The 26,161-nt window shown below is 55.5% G+C and overlaps 1 protein-coding gene across 1 annotated transcript in view; it reads left to right on the top strand.

The window, feature by feature from the left end:
* The window catches only part of LOC144822877 (solute carrier family 13 member 1-like), a 701,886-nt gene that overhangs the window by 499,611 nt on the left and 176,114 nt on the right, over nucleotides 1–26,161 (top strand). The window lies entirely within an intron of this gene.

The following is a 26,161-nucleotide window of genomic DNA, read 5'->3' as shown; positions in this document are numbered from 1 at the left end:
TCTCCACTCCCTATGCACTCTCCACTCCCCACTCTGCACTCCCTATGCACTCTGCAGTCCCTATGCACTCTCCACTCCCTATGCACTCTCCACTCCCTATGCACTCTCCACTCCCTATGCACTCTCCACTCCCTATGCACTCTCCACTCCCTATGCACTCTGCACTCTCCACTCCCTATGCACTCTGCACTCTCCACTCCCTATGCACTCTCCACTCCCTATGCACTCTGCACTCTCCACTCCCTATGCACTCTCCACTCCCTATGCACTCTGCACTCTCCACTCCCTATGCAATCTCCACTCTGCACTCTCCATGCACTCTGCACTCCCTATGCACTCTCCACTCTGCACTCTCTATGCACTCTGCACTCCCTATGTACTCTCCACTCTTCACTCTCTATGCACTCTGCACTCCCTATGCACTCTCCACTCTCCACTCCCTATGCACTCTCCACTCCCTATGCACTTTCCACTCTCTATGCACTCTGCACTCCCTATGCACTCTGCACTCCCTATGCACTCTCCACTCTGCACTCTCTATGCACTCTGCACTCCCTATGTACTCTCCACTCTTCACTCCCTATGTACTCTCCACTCTTCACTCCCTATGTACTCTCCACTCTTCACTCTCTATGCACTCTGCACTCCCTATGCACTCTCCACTCTCCACTTCCTATGCACTCTCCACTCCCTATGCACTCTCCACTCCCTATGCACTCTCCACTCCCTATGCACTCTCCACTCCCTATGCACTCTCCACTCCCTATGCACTCTCCATGCACTCTGCACTCCCTATGCACTCTCCACTCTGCACTCTCTATGCACTCTGCACTCCCTATGCACTCTCCAATTCCAATTCCAAAAATTCTTTATTTCGGTCATATAGACCATAAAAGAGACAATAAAAACACACATACATTTAAATACACATCATATTTAAAAAAATTTACATAATATAAAATATTTCATTCCAGCATAGAATAATTAAGACTAAAGTTCAGAAGGTGCGGCAGATCCTATCTTTTTTCTGATCAACCATACAGCCATAAGAAATTTTGAGACAGCAAACACGATGTGTCCCAGGGTACTAGTTTTCAGGATCCTGTATGCCTGTGCATACTCTCTAAACCCCAGGTTTTTACAAAGTGGTGCTATCCAGCGTTTCCTAGGCCTTTGGTAGGCGCTGCACACAAATAAAATATGAAGATCATCTTCCAAGTGGATTTTACAACATGGGCAGGATTTGTCAGTCGTGCTGGACCACTTGGATATAAAGGTTTTTGTAGGCAGTGTGCCCAGCCTCCATTGGACAAAAAGTTTTCTAGCCAGAATGGGAAAGATAAAATCCATAAAATGTTCAAAAGTGTATGAATTTTTGGATTCTAAAAATCGCAGAGTAAGGGTGCCGCTGTGTTGAGCAGTTGCCAGGGAAGCAAGTGACCTGTCCTTGAATATTTTTGACAGTGCTTTGCGCGAGATTGCTTGGCATCCTCGCGCTGGGTCCTCCCAGAGGAGACGGAGGTTCATCAAGGTCAATTCATTTTTGACAGAGAGGAGCCAGGGAATTTTTCCGCCACTATTAAGACTCATAACATGAGTGAGGTCCTCCCTATAGTGGCCCAGTTCGTTCGTGGACCAAAGCCTGTGCCAAAACTTCACTGGTCTGGACACAAGCTCCTCTGCAATAGGGGGTAGCCCCAAGTCCATTCTCAGGGGCAAAAGTGGCGTTGCACGCGGAAGGGTCAATAATCGCCTCAAAAAGCTGTTTTCAACTGTGGACAAATCCCTCGCCGCTTTATGCCCCCAGAGTTCACAACCGTAAGTGGCCGCTGCCTTGGCCTGGGACCTATAGGTTTCGAGGGCCGGGCTCACAGGCCTAAAGGACGAGGAGTTTGCCACCTTCAATATTGCACCAGACAGTTGAGACAGTTTTACCCTTGCACGTGCTATCTGGTGGTCCCAAGATAAGTGTTCCTGTAGTGTTACCCCCAGATATATGAAGGTGGAAACCCTCTCGAGACTAGCCGTCCCCAGGGTAGGATTAGGTCTTGTTTTAGTGGGTGGATTGAAGATCATATATTTTGTTTTTTCTGTGTTTATCTCCAACCCATGCTGGGCACAAAAGAGTCCAAAACCATCCAGGATCCTCTGTACCCCCATGGGGGACTTGGAAAGAAGGAGGGTATCGTCGGCAAACATGATTGCCGGTACCCTCCTTCCTGCCAGGCAGGGCGCGTCGTTGTTATTGACATTTTCCAGGTGGGAGATGACATGGTTGATATACAAACAGAACAGGGTTGGTGCCAAGACACAACCCTGCCTCACCCCTCGAGAAACGGGGAACCTTGATGACAGTTTACCATCTTTCCCACACCTGACCTGCGCATAGTTGTTTCCATGCAGCCTGACAATGATGTTAAGTAGCTGGGGAGGAACTCCCAGCTTTTCCAGCACCTCCCAGAGCTTTCTGCGCGGGACTAGGTCAAAGGCTGACCTCAGGTCCACGAAGACCATGTACAGTCTTCCCCCCTCGATGGTCACGGTCTTCCAATAAAGGAGGACGAGGCGGAAGATCTGGTCCATGGTCGACGTGTTTTTCCTGAAGCCAGCCTGCAGGGGACTCAAGATGTTATTGTCCTCTGCCCAGTCTTGTAGGTGGTTCAAGATAAGACGGGCGAAAAGCTTTTGGGGGACATCTATAAGACTAATTGGCCTATAGTTAGTTGGATTTAGTGGGGAACCTTTCTTGTGGATCGGGACAATTTCGGCCCCTAGCCAGGAGGAAGGAACCGCCATACCTCCTAATATAGCGTTGAATAGAATAAGAAGGTACGGGGCCCAGATATCGGGGTAGCACTTAAACAGGTCCCCAGGCAGCTTATCCAAACCCGGTGCCTTCCCCACAGCCAGACACTCCAACGCTATCTTCACCTCACCTAGGGAGAATTCCAGGGGCGTGTCTGGGGGACCAGGAAAGTCCGTCGCCAGCCCGTCAGGCCATAGCGTAGTTGCATGGTATAGTGCTCCGAAGTGGGCCTCCCACACAGAGGGGGCAATGTTAGGCTCTACCGCAGGCGTAAGCGCCCCGGTACCATTATTTACCAGAGCCCAGAACTTCCTGGAGTCTCTGCACTTCAGGGCTTCGTGCAGTTCCTGCCAGTGGTTCCAGTCCCACTCAGCCCTAGCACTGGCCGTCGCAGACTTGTACTCCCTCCTCAGGGTAATAACCCTCTCCCTATCACTACCTTCTTTAATAGCTGAAAGTAGGTCGGATTTGATTTTCCTACAGGTGGAAGTATACCAAGTCGCAGTACGGGTGGCTTTCCTTCTTGCTGGCACCACTGGATTGAAGACATCAGCAAGGTCCCTGACCAGAGTCTGGTGGATGCCGGAGAGTCTCTCATTATAGTCAAATGGTCTTGGTTGACTGATTAAAGCATCCACCTCCAAAAGCATGGGGAGTGCTATACCATATAACTTGGACATGGCATTTTCGTTTTTGACCAACTTCCCCCATTTCACCCGTCGTCTGCTTGAGGTCAGGAGTATGTCCCTCTGATCGCCTCCCGCATCGGTGGCTACCAACCCTACAGTAAAGGATGGGTGCTGAATTTCCAGAAGGAGACAATTATGGTCGCTATCTGTTCTAAATGCCACTTTGAAGTCCTGCACTTTAGGCCATAGGGATATATCAATAAAAATATAATCCAGCCGGGACTCGTGCCCCTTTCTGTTAAATGTGCACTTTGATGGAATATCGGAGGGAGTGCGCCCATTGCACGCCCTCAGTGCAAAGTTCAGAGTAAGGGAAGTGAGCTGAATTGCCAGCGGGGACCACGCTTTAGGGTGAGGCGAGGAGGAGGGTGGGACACCCCAGTAGTCATCCTCAGATGTAAATGGTCCCTCCAGTAGACCCTCGAGTGGTTCAAAATGGCAATTGAAGTCCCCTCCCACCACTATTTTCAGGTCTGCAGGTAGTTGACCTAAAAAGGAGGAGAGTTCGACTAAAGTGGGAGATTCATTACCCACGGCGACTGGTCGGGAGTAAACATTTACAATTGCCCAAGTCCCTTTACCAGGCCAATTAAGGCGAAGACACTGGATGTCCTGGGAGAGAGTATCCATACTCTCCACCAGGCACCCAATATGACTCGCCACCCAAATCGCCAGCCCACCCGAGGGTCTCCCCCTGCCATTCCATTTCGCCGGGATTTCGTATATATCATACCCCCTCATATACTGTGGTTCCCTTGCCCATGTTTCCTGTAAGAGGAGGATGTCACTCCCCTCGAGCAGCGTCTCCCACTCCGGGGTGCCCACCTTGTTCGTAATACCCGCCACATTCCATGACAGGATCACTAGCCCTGGACTTCGGGATTGCGGGGAAACTTCACTTGGTGCTAAGGCCTTGGGTTGAAGAGGAGCTTCACTTGGTCCTGGCACGGTGTCATAGGTAAACAGTGGCAACCTGCCCAGCCCTGATGAACTAGGCTGCAGGATGGATGAAGCAACACACTCCTCCTGTTGCGGTATCGGGGCAGAGCTGGGGTAGGGTGGTTCCTGTACTTGCTCTTGGATACATCCCTCCGGGACCCCCCCCCTCATTGTGGATAGCCTGGGTCTTTGCCTCCGCTAGAGGTTGGAACAAGGCCTCATCTCTTGCTGTGGTCACATGGGGATATTTCACAGAAAATTTTGATATCACTCCCCGTAGTGGTCAATCAACGTTGTCCAAACAAGAAAATCTATTCTGGTGAACAAAGTTAACAGGGGCGGGGTTTAGGTTGTGCTTCGGTCTGTACCTTGAGCCATCAATTGCATAACCCACTCTCGTCCAACTCTGCTCCCTCCCCGTGGGTATGTTAGTCACTTGTGGATAGAAGTCTGAGAGTGGCACTACTTCTATATTAGAATTATCAGGCCTTACCAGCCAATTGCAAATGTAGGGAGCAACTAGTGGGCTTTTGAAGCTAATTATGACACAGTCCCCAACCCTGTTCTTAGGAGTGACTCCGATCCAAGGAATCCTTCTGACCATTAGGACGTCTCCTTTGATATTGGGCGGGAGGGGTCTGTTAATATTAAGCCAACTAATTACCTTGTTGCGAAGTGAATCCTGCGGTTCTCTGGAACCACCAGTAAGTTCAGGAACACCCACCATTATTGCCGTATAGGGCACTGCCTCCGGGGGCAGGTTAACCGCCCTACGCCTGGTGTTGGGACTAATATTATGCCCAGGGGGTACATTAGTATCCCGCCCCCCCCTCCTTGGTTCAACTGCTGGTGGTGGCTTAGATCTTCTCGGCGCGGGAATAGGAGGCCTACGGGTTTGTATGGAAGGAAGTGAGGGGACATGGTTAACTAGAGTTCCTGTTGGAGCCCCGGTCTGGGGCTGTGTAGATGTTTCAACAGTGAGATGACCGTTCCCCCCAAATTCTCCAGGAGCGAGCTGCGCGCTTGCACCCCCCCCTCCGGGAAGGTCACGCCTATGCGCATTTTCTATGGCCGCAAGCCTAGCATCTATAGAATCTAGTTTCATAGACAGTGGTTCCAACAGGTTCTTAAAGATGACTGTGAGTGAGCTGATTAAAGTGTCTGCAGGGTTGATTAAGGGCCCCCCAAATGTAAATGGCCCCAAGCGCCCCTGATCAGCTGTGGCACAAGGTGTATCTGGCTGATCAGACTCAAAACCCAGTCCCGTGCTATCAAAGGATGCTGACATGACCATGCTGGCCTCCGGTGTTGGGGCAGTCGCGTCCAGTTTAGCCCTTTTTGTGCCTGATGTCTCTCTAGACCTTTTCCTTTTCGGCGGGTTAGCCCTTCGACAGCCCAAGGGGGCAGTTGGCAATAAAGGCTGGCCCTCCTCCGATAAGTCGACTGGTATCACAGAATTCACATACGGAGTGGTGTCCACTACACCGGAGGGACATAGTTGCTGGCTATCCCTGGGTTGAGTTGTCGGGGTCCTGAGTTGTTGGAGCACCGATTCAATAGTCTCATCAATGCTATCCAGAAGCGAAAGGTGAGTGTTGTGGAGAATTATTGGAGTGCTTGCATCATTAGACGGTGAAGCCAAAAGTTCCTGGGACAGATTTCCGGTGTTAGCCTCAAGCAATGACTCTTTCACAGTGGAATTTTTCCTAACCCCAGCGCTAGCCTTAGGGAAAAAATTTTCAAGAGTGTTTGCGTGCTGCAAGGCCGACTTGCTCCGCGACCCTCTGGAGGCCATATTGGTGTCCTGGCAGTAGAACAACTCGAAATCGAGAGAGGAGGACCAGCAAGCCAAGTTAGAGACGTGGCCCGGTCCGGTCTCTTCCGGCCTCTAACGGCCTAGAACGGCCCGCCCTTTGCCCGGGCTTAGCCCGGCGACCGCCCGCGCGCGTCCCGCGTTGCGCGTCTGAGGGCGTTATTCTGTGGCCCAGGCCCAGGGAGGCGTGGCCAGCCGGGAGGAGCCACCAGGTGCGGCGTGTGGAGAGCCGCTTAGCTCCCTGGGACTCGCAGTCCCGCTGGTCCGCCGGTGAGGAAATCCCGCCAGGTAGGAGTGCTGGAACCTCCTTCTTACTCAGTCCCGGTCACAAGCTGTGTCTGTGCTCCCAAATCGAGCGGCACCCGCGGAGCGGGGGCCGCGAGTCGCGGTTTTGACCTCCCAGGTAGGAGGCGCGGCCAGCCGGGAAGAGCCACCAGGTGCGGCGTGTGGAGAGCCGCTTAGCTCCCTGGGACTCGCAGTCCCGCTGGTCCGCCGGTGAGGAAATCCCGCCAGGTAGGAGTGCTGGAACCTCCTTCTTACTCAGTCCCGGTCACAAGCTGTGTCTGTGCTCCCAAATCGAGCGGCACCCGCGGAGCGGGGGCCGCGAGTCGCGGTTTTGACCTCCCAGGTAGGAGGCGCGGCCAGCCGGGAAGAGCCACCAGGTGCGGCGTGTGGAGAGCCGCTTAGCTCCCTGGGACTCGCAGTCCCGCTGGTCCGCCGGTGAGGAAATCCCGCCAGGTAGGAGTGCTGGAACCTCCTTCTTACTCAGTCCCGGTCACAAGCTGTGTCTGTGCTCCCAAATCGAGCGGCACCCGCGGAGCGGGGGCCGCGAGTCGCGGTTTTGACCTCCCAGGTAGGAGGCGCGGCCAGCCGGGAAGAGCCACCAGGTGCGGCGTGTGGAGAGCCGCTTAGCTCCCTGGGACTCGCAGTCCCGCTGGTCCGCCGGTGAGGAAATCCCGCCAGGTAGGAGTGCTGGAACCTCCTTCTTACTCAGTCCCGGTCACAAGCTGTGTCTGTGCTCCCAAATCGAGCGGCACCCGCGGAGCGGGGGCCGCGAGTCGCGGTTTTGACCTCCCAGGTAGGAGGCGCGGCCAGCCGGGAAGAGCCACCAGGTGCGGCGTGTGGAGAGCCGCTTAGCTCCCTGGGACTCGCAGTCCCGCTGGTCCGCCGGTGAGGAAATCCCGCCAGGTAGGAGTGCTGGAACCTCCTTCTTACTCAGTCCCGGTCACAAGCTGTGTCTGTGCTCCCAAATCGAGCGGCACCCGCGGAGCGGGGGCCGCGAGTCGCGGTTTTGACCTCCCAGGTAGGAGGCGCGGCCAGCCGGGAAGAGCCACCAGGTGCGGCGTGTGGAGAGCCGCTTAGCTCCCTGGGACTCGCAGTCCCGCTGGTCCGCCGGTGAGGAAATCCCGCCAGGTAGGAGTGCTGGAACCTCCTTCTTACTCAGTCCCGGTCACAAGCTGTGTCTGTGCTCCCAAATCGAGCGGCACCCGCGGAGCGGGGACCGCGGTTTTGACCTCCCAGGTAGGAGGCGCGGCCAGCCGGGAAGAGCCACCAGGTGCGGCGTGTGGAGAGCCGCTTAGCTCCCTGGGACTCGCAGTCCCGCTGGTCCGCCGGTGAGGAAATCCCGCCAGGTAGGAGTGCTGGAACCTCCTTCTTACTCAGTCCCGGTCACAAGCTGTGTCTGTGCTCCCAAATCGAGCGGCACCCGCGGAGCGGGGGCCGCGAGTCGCGGTTTTGACCTCCCAGGTAGGAGGCGCGGCCAGCCGGGAAGAGCCACCAGGTGCGGCGTGTGGAGAGCCGCTTAGCTCCCTGGGACTCGCAGTCCCGCTGGTCCGCCGGTGAGGAAATCCCGCCAGGTAGGAGTGCTGGAACCTCCTTCTTACTCAGTCCCGGTCACAAGCTGTGTCTGTGCTCCCAAATCGAGCGGCACCCACTCTCCACTCTGCACTCTCTATGCACTCTGCACTCTCTATGCACTCTGCACTCCCTATGCACTCTCCACTCTGCACTCTCTATGCACTCTGCACTCCCTATGTACTCTCCACTCTTCACTCTCTATGCACTCTGCACTCCCTATGCACTCTCCACTCTCCACTCCCTATGCACTCTCCACTCTCCACTCCCTATGCACTCTCCACTCTCTATGCACTCTGCACTCCCTATGCACTCTGCACTCCCTATGCACTCTCCACTCCCTATGCACTCTCCACTCCCTATGCACTATGCACTCTCCACTCCCTATGCACTCTCCACTCCCTATGCACTATGCACTCTCCACTCCCTATGCACTCTCCACTCCCCACTCTGCACTCCCTATACACTCTCCACTCCCTATGCACTCTCCACTCTCCACTCCCTATGCACTCTCCACTCCCTCGAGCTGCACACCCTATGCACTCTCCACTCCCTATGCACTCTCCACTCCCTATGCACTCTCCACTCCCTATGCACTCTCCACTCCCTATGCACTCTCCACTCCCTATGCACTCTCCACTCCCTATGCACTCTCCACTCTGCACTCCCTATGCACTCTCCACTCTGCACTCCCTATGCACTCCCACTCCCTATGCACTCTCCACTCCCCACTCTGCACTCCCTATGCACTCTCCACTCCCTATGCACTCTCCACTCTCCACTCCCTATGCACTCTCCACTCCCTCGAGCTGCACTCCCCATGCACTCTCCACTCCCTATGCACTCTCCACTCCCTATGCACTCTCCCCTCCCTATGCACTCCACTCCCTATGCACTCTCCACTCCCTATGCACTCTCCACTCCCTATGCACTCTCCACTCTCCACTCCCTATGCACTCTCCACTCCCTATGCACTCTCCACTCCCTATGCACTCTGCACTCTCCACTCTCCACTCCCTATGCACTCTCCACTCCCTATGCACTCTCCACTCCCTATGCACTCTCCACTCCACTCCCTATGCACTCTGCACTCCCTATGCACTCTTCACTCTCCACTCCCTATGCACTCTTCACTCCCTATGCACTCTTCACTCTCTATGCACTCTTCACTCCCTATGCACTCTTCACTCCCTATGCACTCTTCACTCCCTATGCACTCTGCACTCCCTATGCACTCCCTATGCACTCTGCACTCTCCACCCCCTATGCACTCTCCACTCTCCACTCCCTATGCACTCTCCACTCCCTGTGCACTCCCTATGCACTCTCTATGCACTCTCCACTCTGCACTCCCTATGCACTCTGCACTCCCCACTCTGCACTCCCTATGCACTCTGCACGCCCTATGCACTCTGCACGCCCTATGCACTCTGCACTCTCCACTCCCTATGCACTCTCTATGCACTCTGCACTCCCTATGCACTCTGCACTCCCTATGCACTCTGCACTCCCTATGCACTCTCCACTCCCTATGCACTCTCCACTCCCTATGCACTCTCCACTCCCTATGCACTCTGCACTCCCTATGCACTCTCCACTCCCTATGCACTCTCCACTCCCTATGCACTCTCCACTCCCTATGCACTATGCACTCTCCACTCCCTATGCACTCTCCACTCCCTATGCACTATGCACTCTCCACTCCCTATGCACTATGCACTCTCCACTCCCTATGCACTCTCCACTCCCCACTCTGCACTCACTATGCACTCTCCACTCCCTATGCACTCTCCACTCTCCACTCCCTATGCACTCTCCACTCCCTCGAGCTGCACTCCCTATGCACTCTCCACTCTCCACTCCCTATGCACTCTCCACTCTCCACTCCCTATCCACTCTCCACTCTCCACTCCCTATCCACTCTGCACTCCCTATGCACTCTCCACTCTGCACTCCCTATGCACTCTCCACTCCCTATGCACTCTCCACTCTCCACTAACTATGCACTCTCCACTCTGCACTCCCTATGCACTCTGCACTCCCTATGCACTCTCCACTCTCCACTCCCTATGCACTCTCCACTCTGCACTCCCTATGCACTCTCCACTCCCTATGCACTCTCCACTCCCTATGCACTCTCCACTCCCTATTCACTCTCCACTCCCTATGCACTCTCCACTCTCCACTCCCTATGCACTCTCCACTCCCTATGCACTCTCCACTCTCCACTCCCTATGCACTCTCCACTCCCTATGCACTCTCCACTCCCTATGCACTCTCCACTCCCTATGCACTCTCCACTCCCTATGCACTCTCCACTCTGCACTCCCTATGCACTCTCCACTCCCTATGCACTCTCAACTCCCTATGCACTCTCCACTCCCTATGCACTCTCCACTCCCTATGCACTCTCCACTCCCTATGCACTCTCCACTCCCTATGCACTCTCCACTCCCTATGCACTCTCCACTCTCCACTCCCTATGCACTCTGCACTCTCCACTCCCTATGCACTCTGCACTCTCCACTCCCTATGCACTCTCAACTCTGCACTCCCTATGCACTCTCCACTCCCTATGCACTCTCCACTCTGCACTCCCTATGCACTCTCCACTCCCTATGCACTCTCCACTCTGCACTCCCTATGCACTCTCCACTCTGCACTCCCTATGCACTCTGCACTCCCTATGCACTCTCCACTCTGCACTCCCTATGCACTCTCCACTCCCTATGCACTCTCAACTCCCTATGCACTCTCCACTCCCTATGCACTCTCCACTCCCTATGCACTCTCCACTCTGCACTCCCTATGCACTCTCCACTCCCTATGCACTCTCCACTCTGCACTCCCTATGCACTCTCCACTCTGCACTCCCTATGCACTCTGCACTCCCTATGCACTCTCCACTCTGCACTCCCTATGCACTCTCCACTCCCTATGCACTCTCAACTCCCTATGCACTCTCCACTCCCTATGCACTCTCCACTCCCTATGCACTCTCCACTCCCTATGCACTCTCCACTCCCTATGCACTCTCCACTCCCTATGCACTCTGCACTCTCCACTCCCTATGCACTCTGCACTCTCCACTCCCTATGCACTCTCCACTCTGCACTCCCTATGCACTCTCCACTCCCTATGCACTCTCCACTCTGCACTCCCTATGCACTCTCCACTCTGCACTCCCTATGCATTCTCCACTCCCTATGCACTCTCCACTCCCTATGCACTCTCCACTCCCTATGCACTCTCCACTCCCTATGCACTCTCCACTCTGCACTCCCTATGCACTCTCCACTCCCTATGCACTCTCCACTCACTATGCACTCTCCACTCCCTATGCACTCTCCACTCCCTATGCACTCTCCACTCCCTATGCACTCTCCATTCCCTATGCACTCTCCACTCCCTATGCACTCTCCACTCTGCACTCCCTATGCACTCTCCACTCCCTATGCACTCTCCACTCCCTATGCACTCTCCACTCCCTATGCACTCTCCACTCCCTATGCACTCTCCACTCCCTATGCACTCTCCATTCCCTATGCACTCTCCACTCCCTATGCACTCTCCACTCTCCACTCCCTATGCACTCTCCACTCCCTATGCACTCTCCACTCCCTATGCACTCTCCACTCCCTATGCACTCTCCACTCCCTATGCACTCTCCACTCCCTATGCACTCTCCACTCCCTATGCATTCTCCACTCCCTATGCACTCTCCACTCCCTATGCACTCTCCACTCCCTATGCACTCTCCACTCCCTATGCACTCTCCACTCCCTATGCACTCTGCACTCCCTATGCACTCTGCACTCTCCACTCCCTATGCACTCTGCACTCTCCACTCCCTATGCACTCTGCACTCTCCACTCCCTATGCACTCTCCACTCCCCACTCTGCACTCCCTATGCACTCTGCAGTCCCTATGCACTCTCCACTCCCTATGCACTCTCCACTCCCTATGCACTCTCCACTCCCTATGCACTCTGCACTCTCCACTCCCTATGCACTCTGCACTCTCCACTCCCTATGCACTCTCCACTCCCTATGCACTCTGCACTCTCCACTCCCTATGCACTCTCCACTCCCTATGCACTCTGCACTCTCCACTCCCTATGCACTCTCCACTCTGCACTCTCCATGCACTCTGCACTCCCTATGCACTCTCCACTCTGCACTCTCTATGCACTCTGCACTCCCTATGTACTCTCCACTCTTCACTCTCTATGCACTCTGCACTCCCTATGCACTCTCCACTCTCCACTCCCTATGCACTCTCCACTCCCTATGCACTCTCCACTCTCTATGCACTCTGCACTCCCTATGCACTCTGCACTCCCTATGCACTCTCCACTCTGCACTCTCTATGCACTCTGCACTCCCTATGTACTCTCCACTCTTCACTCTCTATGCACTCTGCACTCCCTATGCACTCTCCACTCTCCACTCCCTATGCACTCTCCACTCCCTATGCACTCTCCACTCTCTATGCACTCTCCACTCCCTATGCACTCTGCACTCCCTATGCACTCTCCACTCCCTATGCACTCTCCACTCCCTATGCACTCTGCACTCTCCACTCCCTATGCACTCTCCATGCACTCTGCACTCCCTATGCACTCTCCACTCTGCACTCTCTATGCACTCTGCACTCCCTATGTACTCTCCACTCTTCACTCTCTATGCACTCTCCACTCCCTATGCACTCTCCACTCCCTATGCACTCTCCACTCCCTATGCACTCTCCACTCCCTATGCACTCTCCACTCCCTATGCACTCTGCACTCCCTATGCACTCTCCACTCCCTATGCACTCTCCACTCCCTATGCACTATGCACTCTCCACTCCCTATGCACTCTCCACTCCCCACTCTGCACTCCCTATGCACTCTCCACTCCCTATGAACTCTCCACTCTCCACTCCCTATGCACTCTCCACTCCCTCGAGCTGCACTCCCTATGCACTCTCCACTCCCTATGCACTCTCCACTCCCTATGCACTCTCCACTCCCTATGCACTCTCCACTCCCTATGCACTCTCCACTCCCTATGCACTCTCCACTCCCTATGCACTCTCCACTCCCTATGCACTCTCCACTCTGCACTCCCTATGCACTCTCCACTCTGCACTCCCTATGCACTCTCCACTCCCTATGCACTCTCCACTCCCCACTCTGCACTCCCTATGCACTCTCCACTCCCTATGCACTCTCCACTCCCTATGCACTCTCCACTCCCTCGAGCTGCACTCCCTATGCACTCTCCACTCCCTATGCACTCTCCACTCCCTATGCACTCTCCCCTCCCTATGCACTCTCCCCTCCCTATGCACTCTCCCCCCTATGCACTCTCCACTCCCTATGCACTCCACTCCCTATGCACTCTCCACTCCCTATGCACTCTCCACTCCCTATGCACTCTCCACTCCCTATGCACTCTGCACTCTCCACTCCCTATGCACTCTGCACTCTCCACTCCCTATGCACTCTGCACTCTCCACTCCCTATGCACTCTCCACTCCCTATGCACTCTCCACTCCCTATGCACTCTCCACTCCCTATGCACTCTCCACTCTCCACTCCACTCCCTATGCACTCTGCACTCCCTATGCACTCTTCACTCCCTATGCACTCTTCACTCCCTATGCACTCTTCACTCCCTATGCACTCTTCACTCCCTATGCACTCTTCACTCCCTATGCACTCTGCACTCCCTATGCACTCCCTATGCACTCTGCACTCTCCACCCCCTATGCACTCTGCACTCTCCACCCCCTATGCACTCTCCACTCTCCACCCCCTATGCACTCTCCACTCTCCACTCCCTATGCACTCTCCACTCCCTGTGCACTCCCTATGCACTCTCCACTCTCTGTGCACTCTCCACTCTGCACTCCCTATGCACTCTGCACTCCCCACTCTGCACTCCCTATGCACTCTGCACGCCCTATGCACTCTGCACGCCCTATGCACTCTGCACGCCCTATGCACTCTGCACGCCCTATGCACTCTGCACTCCCTATGCACTCTGCACTCCCTATGCACTCTCCACTCCCTATGCACTCTCCACTCCCTATGCACTCTCCACTCCCTATGCACTCTCCACTCCCTATGCACTCTCCACTCTGCACTCCCTATGCACTCTCCACTCTGCACTCCCTATGCACTCTCCACTCCCTATGCACTCTGCACGCCCTATGCACTCTGCATGCCCTATGCACTCTGCACTCCCTATGCACTCTGCACTCCCTATGCACTCTCCACTCCCTATGCACTCTCCACTCCCTATGCACTCTCCACTCCCTATGCACTCTCCACTCCCTATGCACTCTCCACTCTGCACTCCCTATGCACTCTCCACTCTGCACTCTCCATGCACTCTCCACTCCCTATGCACTCTCCACTCCCTATGCACTCTCCACTCCCTATGCACTCTCCACTCCCTATGCACTCTCCACTCTCCACTCCACTCCCTATGCACTCTGCACTCCCTATGCACTCTTCACTCTCCACTCCCTATGCACTCTTCACTCCCTATGCACTCTTCACTCTCTATGCACTCTTCACTCTCTATGCACTCTTCACTCCCTATGCACTCTTCACTCCCTATGCACTCTTCACTTCCTATGCACTCCCTATGCACTCTGCACTCTCCACCCCCTATGCACTCTCCACTCTCCACTCCCTATGCACTCTCCACTCTGCACTCCCTATGCACTCTCCACTCTCTATGCACTCTCCACTCTGCACTCCCTATGCATTCTGCACTCCCCACTCTGCATGCCCTATGCACTCTGCACTCCCTATGCACTCTGCACGCCCTATGCACTCTGCACTCCCTATGCACTCCCTATGCACTCTGCACTCCCTATGCACTCTCCACTCCCTATGCACTCTCCACTCCCTATGCACTCTCCACTCCCTATGCACTCTGCACTCCCTATGCACTCTGCACTCTCCATGCACTCTGCACTCCCTATGCACTCTCTATGCACTCTCCACTCTGCACTCTCCATGCACTCTGCACTCCCTATGCACTCTCCACTCCCTATGCACTCTCCACTCCCTATGCACTCTCCACTCCCTATGCACTCTCCACTCCCTATGCACTCTCCACTCTCCACTCCCTATGCACTCTCCACTCCCTATGCACTCTCCACTCCCTATCCACTCTGCACTCCCTATCCACCCTGCACTCCCTATCCACCCTGCACTCCCTATCCACTCTGCACTCCCTATCCACTCTGCACTCCCTACCCATTTGCTGTTAATCACCTTTGCAGCACGTACTTTATGGCCTCTGATGCTCTTCAGCGCTTTGCAGTGCGGTTAGGATATGAAGCGCTATATAAATTCAACTGTAATGCATTACGAAAATTGCCAAACCATGAAAAAACTCCCTGTTGCAAATCTTATGAGCAGTTTTACAAGTGTCTCACGAGGGGCACGAGATGCTTAGCCCATACGAGTCTATTTAGGCCGTTTGGGTACTGGACACCCGCAGTTTTAAGGACATTATTAAAACGGACTGTAAAGTCGAACTGAAAGAATGAAAAGTTATGCATGCTGCAACAAAGGGGATCAGCCGAGCAATTTCACATCAGACAAACCACTGCGGAGTCCTCACTACAAATAAAGGGGCAAAAACTACTTTTTGCGCCCATGCACTTGATGAACAGCCAGATCGTGGCCTGTGTCTTCATCATGTATTTTTAACCAACGTACACTGAATTCACGTGCTCCACCACTAAAAAACAAGCACTCACCTGGGCTTCCTCGCATGGAATGACCAAAACAAACACAGAAGGAAAAAAAACGAAACTCCGCCCACCGCCGCGATGACGACATCGCAGAGGCGGAGAGGGAAAAAATCGCGGGAACGCCCCCGAATCTGGTCCGGCCTTGACGGACAGATCCGGCTCCCAATGGCTAGCCTCCATTTATGGAGCTAGCTAATGGGAGGTGGGGGACGTTCCGATAGCCAATATGGTAAACAAAAGATTTCACCTGCGCGAACTACTTGCGCAGATCGCCAGGTCGAAACCTAAAAACGTGCAAGCAAAGGCCTTGGCGGTGTTCCGGTAGGGAGTTTCTGCCTAGGCATTCTGTGGACCCTCTCGATCACTGTTGGACAGGCCCCATGCAGGGCTCGCTCCCTCCCCGCATGACAGGGCCCTGGTACCGGCCTTCCAGGTACTACCCGCAGAAGCAACCCCCCAACCCGTCCCCCAGGGGACTTCTGCTCCTGGGAATCCCTGTGTCCCTGACCTGGGCCACCGTCAGCACCCTTGCCCGGGCCAGCCGCCATCTTAGACACTGCGCCAGGAGGCCGCGTGGCCTCAGCTCGACCCCAACCCCGGGCCTGGCCAGGCCCCGACATCCCGGCACCACCATCCACCCAGGAGGTGAACGGACCACTTGGCCGGTCAATGGGAGTAAGAAGTGTCGATGGCTCTCTCCCGCCAGGTGCCGATCACCCCAGCCTCCCCGGGCGCTGGCTCCACCCCCCTGCTGGGTGTCTGGACTCCCTCATCCGATACCTCCCGACCTCCAAGAGCGAGGGTCCGGACATCAAAGAGTGCCAGACCTATAACTGAGGCAGCCCCAGAACAGGAAGGCAGTTGTATCCTGGAGTCGAGAGACACCGAGAAGAACTCATCCTTGACGGACTGCTGGCGCTGCCACAGCCCTGCCTCGTGAACCATCGTCCTGCCTGCTGGCGCTGCCGCGGCCTTCTGCACCCTTCATCCTCGTGGGACCTGCTGGCGCTGCCGCGGCCCGTTCCAACCTTCATCCTCGTGGGACCTGCTGGCGCTGCCGCGGCCCGTTCCAACCTTCATCCTCGTGGGACCTGCTGGCGCTGCCGCGGCCCGTTCCAACCTTCCTCCTCGTGGGACCTGCTGGCGCTGCCGCGGCCCGTTGAAACCTTCATCCTCGGGGGGACCTGCCGGCGCTGCCGCGGCCCGTTGTAACCGTCATCCTCGTTGGGACCTGCTGGCGCTGCCGCGGCCCGTTGCCACCTACGATCTCCTCGGGACCTGCTGGCGCTGCCGCGGTCCGATCCCTCCGAACGCCGGGCTCAAGGATTGTGAGCTACCGCCGTTTCTACCCCAGTACCCGTAGGTACCAAGACTGTCCCGCTACCCCCTTTCCCTACTAGAGACTAGAACTGAGAGGACCATCGTGTCCTGATCTCCTTGTATCGTACTGCCTCATTCCAAGAACTGCCTATAAAAGGTGTTAATCTGATCTTCGTGTGGTGTCCATCTGTGGGGGGGAAGTTACCTGTCTGTGCGATCGCTGGAGACGGTCCTCACTGGAGGCCTCTCCCCTTGTGCTCGGCCGACCCTCCAGGTCCCCGTCTAACATTGGTGGCCAGCGGCGCGATCCGAACCAACGCGTACCGTACAGACAGTAACTCACCCTACGACTAAACCACAATGACGACCAAAGAGAGCGGATCGGCAGAGAAGTTCCAGATGGAAAAGCTGGAAGAATACAACCACCGAGAGCTAAAACAATTTTGCATGGACTTAGGCATTGCTACCACCGGGCTAAGCACAAAAGAAGACTTCAAAAACGCCCTAGAGGCCTGGACAGAGACGAATACCGCCACCCCCCGGGACCCCGAAGCCCCGGAAGTCAACACCACCCTGACGGAAGAACGGAGAACAGGCCCCTCCCGAGAAGAGATCCAGGAGCGGGAAAAAAATAGACTACACGAGTTAGACTTGGCACGGCTCAAATTAGACGCGGAATTGAAGCTGGCGGAACAAAAAATAAACTTAGAACACTTACGGCTCAGAGAAGAGCGAGAGGAAAAACAGAGACAGAGGGATCTCGAAGAAAAAAGACTGGCATACGAACACGAGTGCAAACTAGCAGAGATAGAAATGCGCAAACTGAACAAAAACCTAGGGGTGCCCGAGCCACCGCGCTCCCCGGGTACTACCGAGCAGAAGGTCCACATCCCCAAGGATGTGGTCCGAGAATACCACTGAAACGACGACATACAGCAGTGGTTCAAGGCCTATGAGATCGCCATGACTGCCCACCGGATCGCTCGAAGTGACTGGGGAGCCGGTCTATGGGGGAGATTCGTCAATGAGGGCCGTGATGCCCTGCTGCAGCTTCCGGACCATCAAATGACGTCCTATGACCACATGAAGGCCGCCCTCCTCAGTCGCTATGGGCTTACGCCTGAAATGTACCGCCTGAGGTTCCGCAACTGCACCCGGATCCCAGGTACAACTTGGTTGGAATACGTGAACTATTTCAGCCGGGCCTTCGAGGGATGGATCAAGGGTAACAACGTAACCACTTACGAACAACTCTTCAATCTCATTGTGTGGGAGCACCTCTCCAACAACTGTTTCGTCGAGCTCAGGCAGCACCTCCTCGACAGTAAATTGACTGAACCACGGCAGCTCGCCACCGAGGCGGATCGGTGGGAGAGCACCCGAGTGGCCCAGAGTGGGCCGAACGAGCAGAACAGAACCAACCAAGGTCATCATCGTCCCCGGGGAGGAGGAGGAGGACAGGGCCGGGGCAGAGACGCTGTCCCAGTCGCTCCCGCTAACACCACCCCGCCCCCAGCAGGCCGGGGAAACCCCCCGATGCGCCCGGGGTTCCGAGCCAACGTTACGGGTCATCGATGCCAGCGAGTCGGCCACTATGCCAGTGACCCGACCTGCCCGAAGAACCAGGTTCCCGGGCCCCGCCAGGTGGCGGCCGCCGCCCTAGGAGAAGAACAAGTCTCCGAAGACCCTGAAGCATACGAGTCGGAGCAGTTCAAGTGGGAACCCGCCGCCATGACCCTGGCCTGCCTAGGAGGAAGAGACATGGTCCCGCGGACTCCCCTGCCCGCCAACACTCGGAAGTACAGCCAATGGGTGAGCATAAATGGGCGCAAGGCCGAGGCACTGCGTGACACCGGGGCCAGTGTGACGGCCGTCTGTTGTCACCTGGTGACCCCAGAACAAATCCTGCCAAACGTGCTTTGCCCCGTCCGATCGGCCGACAATTCGGAGAGCCTGTGTCGGATGGCCTGCGTCCCCTTCGAATGGGGAGGAGTGTCCGGCATGCTGAAAGTAACTGTCCGCGACGATGCCCCCGTGGACTGCCTCCTGGGGAACGATCTCGAGAGCTCCCCGTGGGCAGCTGTTGAAAGAAGAGAGCATCTGGGGATGTTGGGTCTCCCGGACTGGGCGTGCGTGACCACCCGGTCCATGGCCACCCGCACCATCCCTAGACCAGAAGAACCCGAATGGTCAGCACCTCCACCCTCGATCGCTCCAGAAGAAGACTTCATCCATACCGACCACCCGGAACCCACCCCAGAGGGGTCCGCACAGCCCCCCGAACTTCCCGACCTGGCTCAGTGGCGTCAAGAAGGGGGGCCCACCCAAGAACAATTCCGGCAGGAGCAAAAGACCTGTCCCTCCCTCGAGGGACTGCGACAGCAAGCGCTCGCCCAGGGCCAAGGAGACACCACCGGGGCCCACTGGGTTTATTGGGACAATGATCTCTTGTACAGCGAGCAAAGAATCGCAGAGCTGGGGGCTGGTCGAGTGCTGGTGGTGCCCCTCCACTTCAGAGACTTCCTGTTGAACTTGGCCCATGATGTCCCCCTGGCTGGGCACCTGGGGCAAGACAAAACCTACCACCGCCTGGTGACTCACTTTTTCTGGCCCAAAATGATCAATGACGTCTCCAACCACTGCCGGTCCTGCCCGACCTGCCAGGCCAGCGGGAAGAGTGGCCGCAAACTCAAGGCACCCCTACAGCCATTCCCAGTGGTGACCACCCCGTTCGAAAGGGTGGGAATAGACATTGTGGGGCCTCTGGACCCCCGAACAGCACAAGGGCATCGCTTCATCCTGGTCCTGGTGGACCACGCCACCCGCTATCCTGAGGCGGTTCCCCTTCGTACTATAACAGCACCAGTAGTGGGTCGAGCCTTAATGGGGATCTTTTCTCGAGTGGGCTTCCCCCGGGAGGTCGTCAGCGACAGGGGTACGAACTTTATTTCAAAGTATATGAAATCCCTCTGGCAGCAGTGCGGGGTCACCTACCGATTCACAACCCCCTATCACCCCCAGGGAAACGGACTGGTCGAGCGGTTCAACCGCACTCTCAAGGGGATGATCATGGGGCTAGAAGAACCCCTACGCCGCCAGTGGGACGTGCTACTACCGTGCCTCCTCTTCGCCTACCGAGAAGTCCCCCAGAAGTCCCTCGGCTTCAGCCCCTTCGAACTCCTGTACGGACACCCCGTTCGCGGGCCTCTCAGCCTAGTGAAGGAGGAATGGGAAATGGCCCCCCTAAAAACCCCTCCAGACGTCTACAAGTACCTCCTGACCCTCCGCAATCAGACCCGGAAATTCCGGGAGATCGCCAAAGCCAATCTTGAGGCCAGTCAAGAGGACATGAAGAAGTGGTACGATCAACATGCCTCCTCCATCGAGTTTGAACCGGGTCAGCAGGTATGGGTGATGTCCCCCATCGAACCGTGTGCCTTGCAGGACAAATGGACAGGGCCCTTCAAGGTGATCGAGCGCAAGAGTCCCGTCACCTATCTCATCGACCTGGAGTCCCCCCGGAACCCCCTCCGGGTTCTCCACGCCAATAGACTCAAACCCCACTTCGTGCGCTCAGAACTCAGCCTGCTGATGGCTACCGACAGTGGCGCAGAAGGAGACTCCGAGCCCCTCCCTGACCTACTGAGGACCCGTGAAAGAGATGGTTCGGTGGACGGGGTCCGACTCTCCGAGGCCCTGACCCCAGAGCAGCGTCAAGATTGTCGGGCCCTCCTGCTGCCGTTCGCAAACCTGTTCTCCCTCGCACCCGGAGTCACCTCCTGGTGCCTGCACGACGTGGACACTGGGGACAGTCCTCCTGTCCGACACCGAGCGTACCGAGTACCGGATCGGGTACGTACCTGCATCCAAGAAGAAGTCTCCAAGATGCTCGCCCTCTGGGTCATCGAACCTTCGGACAGTCCCTGGGCCAGCCCGGTCGTCCTGGTCCCCAAGGCCGCGGCCCCGGGCACCACACCTGAGCTCCGATTCTGCATCGACTATCGGGGTCTGAACGCGGTCACCCGAACCGACGCTCACCCTATCCCCCGAGCAGATGAACTAGTCGACCGCATGGGGGCAGCCCGCTACCTAAGCATCTTCGACCTGACGGCGGGCTACTGGCAGATCGGCCTCACCCCCAGGGCCCAAGAACGTTCCGCTTTCTCCACCCCGGATGGGCACTACCATTTCAGAGTGATGCCATTCGGCATGAAGAACGCTCCAGCCACTTTTCAAAGACTGGTGAACCAGGTATTGGCGGGCCTCGAAGAATTCAGCGCCGCCTACCTGGACGACATCGCGGTATACAGCCGCCACTGGACAGACCACCTCCATCACCTCCGAGAGGTCCTGCAGGCCCTCCAACAGGCCGGCCTCACCATAAAGGCCAGCAAGTGCCCAATCGGCCAGGGGTCTGTGACCTACCTCGGACACCAAGTGGGGAGCGGTCTGGTGGCCCCCCTCCAACTCAAGGTAGCTGCCATTCAGTCCTGGCAACCCCCCGAAACACAAACCGAGGTCCGAGCCTTCCTGGGGCTCACCGGATACTACCGGCGGTTCGTGAAGGACTATGGCAGCATTGTGGGGCCCCTCACGGAACTCACGTCTAAGAACCACCCAAAAAGAGTCAACTGGACTCCCGACTGTCAAGCGGCCTTCGAGAAGCTGAAGGCCGCCATGTGCACCGCTCCTGTGCTCCAGGCCCCCGACTACAGCCGCGAGTTCATCGTTCAGACCGATGCCTCAGACCATGGTATTGGGGCCGTCCTCTCCCAACTGAACCCCGAAGGAGTCGACCAACCAGTGGCCTTCATCAGCAGACGCCTACTGCTCCGAGAACAGCGCTGGAGCACCATTGAGCGAGAGGCCTTCGCAGTAGTGTGGGCCCTCAAGAAGCTCCGGCCTTACCTCTTCGGAACCCACTTCCAGGTACAAACAGATCATCGGCCCCTGCAATGGCTCATGCAAATGCGGGGGGAGAACCCCAAACTATTGCGATGGTCCATCTCCCTGCAGGGGATGGACTTCACTGTAGAGCATCGCCCTGGTCAAGACCACGCCAACGCGGACGGCCTGTCCCGCTTTTTCCGCCTCGACGAGGAAAGTCCCCAAGAGGATGGGTGACTCTCCCCGCCTTCAGCTGGGGGGGACGCATGTTGGACAGGCCCCATGCAGGGCTCGCTCCCTCCCCGCATGACAGGGCCCTGGTACCGGCCTTCCAGGTACTACCCGCAGAAGCAACCCCCCAACCCGTCCCCCAGGGGACTTCTGCTCCTGGGAATCCCTGTGTCCCTGGCCTGGGCCACCGTCAGCACCCTTGCCCGGGCCAGCCGCCATCTTAGACACTGCGCCAGGAGGCCGCGTGGCCTCAGCTCGACCCCAACCCCGGGCCTGGCCAGGCCCCGACATCCCGGCACCACCATCCACCCAGGAGGTGAACGGACCACTTGGCCGGTCAATGGGAGTAAGAAGTGTCGATGGCTCTCTCCCGCCAGGTGCCGATCACCCCAGCCTCCCCGGGCGCTGGCTCCACCCCCCTGCTGGGTGTCTGGACTCCCTCATCCGATACCTCCCGACCTCCAAGAGCGAGGGTCCGGACATCAAAGAGTGCCAGACCTATAACTGAGGCAGCCCCAGAACAGGAAGGCAGTTGTATCCTGGAGTCGAGAGACACCGAGAAGAACTCATCCTTGACGGACTGCTGGCGCTGCCACAGCCCTGCCTCGTGAACCATCGTCCTGCCTGCTGGCACTGCCGCGGCCTTCTGCACCCTTCATCCTCGTGGGACCTGCTGGCGCTGCCGCGGCCCGTTCCAACCTTCATCCTCGTGGGACCTGCTGGCGCTGCCGCGGCCCGTTCCAACCTTCATCCTCGTGGGACCTGCTGGCGCTGCAGCGGCCCGTTCCAACCTTCCTCCTCGTGGGACCTGCTGGCGCTGCCGCGGCCCGTTGAAACCTTCATCCTCGGGGGGACCTGCCGGCGCTGCCGCGGCCCGTTGTAACCGTCATCCTCGTTGGGACCTGCTGGCGCTGCCGCGGCCCGTTGCCACCTACGATCTCCTCGGGACCTGCTGGCGCTGCCGCGGTCCGATCCCTCCGAACGCCGGGCTCAAGGATTGTGAGCTACCGCCGTTTCTACCCCAGTACCCGTAGGTACAAAGACTGTCCCACTACCCCCTTTCCCTACTAGAGACTAGAACTGAGAGGACCATCGTGTCCTGATCTCCTTGTATCGTACTGCCTCATTCCAAGAACTGCCTATAAAAGGTGTTAATCTGATCTTCGTGTGGTGTCCATCTGTGGGGGGGAAGTTACCTGTCTGTGCGATCGCTGGAGACGGTCCTCACTGGAGGCCTCTCCCCTTGTGCTCGGCCGACCCTCCAGGTCCCCGTCTAACAATCACAAAGAAGGGGTAGGAACTGCGTGTTTGGGAGGGAGTCCGTTAGCCATTTGTGCAGAAAAGCACATGCATCTGAGCCTTCTATTGCTTCAGGCAAGCAAATAAATCAAATGTTGTTTCTGCGGGCACGATTATTTGCATCACCGACTCTCAAAGCCACCTCTTACATAGCTGTGGTCAAGGCTATGACCTCCTTCCTGAGGGCTTGGGAAGTGTCTTCCACTTTGGATATTCTATTCTCCGCTTGCATTACTTTTTCAGAAATGTTGTGGAGTTCTTGGCGCAGGATGTCGACATCAATGCGAATTCTGTTGATCTTACATTCCAGCGCTTTTCTGGAAGATTGAATTGCTTGGAGCAGTATATTATTGTATGGTATGTCTGTTGCGGCCTCGACTTGTGCCACGGGGCTTGCAGGACCTTTGCAAACATATCCATTTTCCCCTGCCTTTGCGGTTTTGGGCCTTTATCTTTTGCCATCTGTTGCCACTTTCCAACACTGTGTTGAGGGCAATGGTCTAGAGTAGACTGCTGCGCTGTCGTCCTGGTGTTGTGTATGCTAGGGTTTTCTTCATGCAGTTCCTAATTTTAACCGTAAGGTACTCTCTTTCAAGGGCCCCAACAGATACCACTCCCCTCGGGGTTGTGATCAGGTCCTGTCCAGAGGCAGTATGAACGCCCAGTGTTATTTTGGCATGACAGTTTCTGGTTGCAAGCTGTGGTTTTGCCAGACATTGATTCCTGACCCAGATCTCTGAAGGTGCCGCCGCTGATCAGTCCATCACTTCCTTACAAGGAGACCCAGGTTTGCTGTCTGATCCCCCGCTCCATGTAATCCACTATTGATTACCAACTAAAATATTATGAATATCATATTCTGCATTCTAGCCCTTGAGTCCCTTCACAGTCATTTTATTATAGAGTCTAAGAGGCCTTCATGCTTGGGTCCTACTCCTACCCCCTGTGAGGAAGCAAAGAACTTGGGAATCTGGATGAATCCCTCCCTCTCGTATGATGGCCACATTAGGCGTCTTGTGGGCAAATGTTTTGGAGTTCTAAAGACCCTAAATAAAACTTTAGACCTATTGCCCCTTGCGGCCAGAAGGACTTTAACACAGGCACTGGTGACCTCGCGGTTGGACTATGGAAATGTACTGTTCCTGGGGGCAACCGAGGGTAGCCTGGGCCGCCTCCAAGTCATCCAGAACTCCGCCGCCAGGTTGGTGTTGAGAAGACCTAGGAGGGCCAATTCGCAGAAGGCGCTGGATGCGCTTCATTGGTTGCCTGTGAAGAAACGGGTGCGTTTTAAGTGCCTACTCTTCTGTCATCGGATTGTCTGGGATAGGTCGCCCGCTTATTTAAAGGATCTAGTCAGCCGGTATGAACCCTCCAGGTCCCTTCGTTCGGAGGGGACCGGACTGCTGACAGTCCCCAGGACGAGGAAGGCCAGAATAGGTGGTCGTTCTTTTGCGCTCCATGCAGCTCAACAATGGAACAAACTTCCCTTGGCCTTGAGACTGGAGAGTAGTGAAGCGCGGTTTAGGGCCTTGCTGAAAACTCACTTATACACAGCATAGACCTCTGGATCTCTCTCTCTTGCTGGTTCACTGCTAGCTTTAGCGCGGGGACATGCCGTGATGGCATTACTGAGCGCTTTACAAGCTCTTTATTATTATTATTATTATTAGGAATATCTGGTGGCAAAAGGTCGGGTAGGCCAGGGCCCCTCTATAACTTTCAGAGCAATTATGAAAGTAGACCAAGTTGAAGGAAGTGACTGTTAATTTAATATAGCATTGAATATTGCTATCCATAGGGAACACTAAAGTTTCATGTTATATACATCTTCAGGAATTCCACTATGGTGACTGTGTTTTTGGGACTTAGCTAGCTGTACATGTTCTATCCAATCAGTCTGACCTGGTTGACTTCCTAAAGAGTTATTGAGCACTTTTTGAAATATGGTGACGCAAACATTTGCTGGAAGATGAGCACATAGGGAGGGAATGTTTCAAATGATTACCCTTTATAACTTTAAGAATTAAATACTACACTTTTACTGTACCTTCTTGCCCAGTGACAGCTTCAGGTTCTTTCCCTCCCTCAGTTTCTGTGTAAAATATGCTGTGGATGGTCATTTTGTAATGTTGATATGTTTTTAAAGATTTCTACGGGATCCTACTTACCTTATTACAAGATATGTCAAACCACTTTGTAAAACCACATTGGCATTGCATCTTCTTGGGACCATTTTATATTTTAGCCACAGAATTGTTGATAGCTTCCAAAAGAGGCTAAACATGTTATATATTGTCCTTCTGCTAAGCAGCAATTGAAGTTCTTAGTTGTAGCCTTTATTCTTTGCAAGCACAACATCCAGGTCCATCTTTTCTCGTTTTAAGTTTATCTGATTAACATACTTTTACCTCAGAGGTCTTAGATGTACATCGGAATGTTGCCTAACTGTTAACCTTAGAGAAATAGATAATGAATTATAGCCACTGTATGGCTATCTTAATACTTAAGAATCATTGTAACTGTCAAAAGGAGCTAAAGCATGCTTCTCCAACGAGTAGTTT

Source organism: Lissotriton helveticus, chromosome 3_1 (assembly GCF_964261635.1).
Source record: "Lissotriton helveticus chromosome 3_1, aLisHel1.1, whole genome shotgun sequence".
Classification (NCBI taxonomy): Eukaryota; Metazoa; Chordata; class Amphibia; order Caudata; family Salamandridae; genus Lissotriton; species Lissotriton helveticus.
The sequence above is the reverse complement of the archived record's forward strand: the minus strand, read 5'-3'. Positions and strand labels throughout refer to the sequence as shown.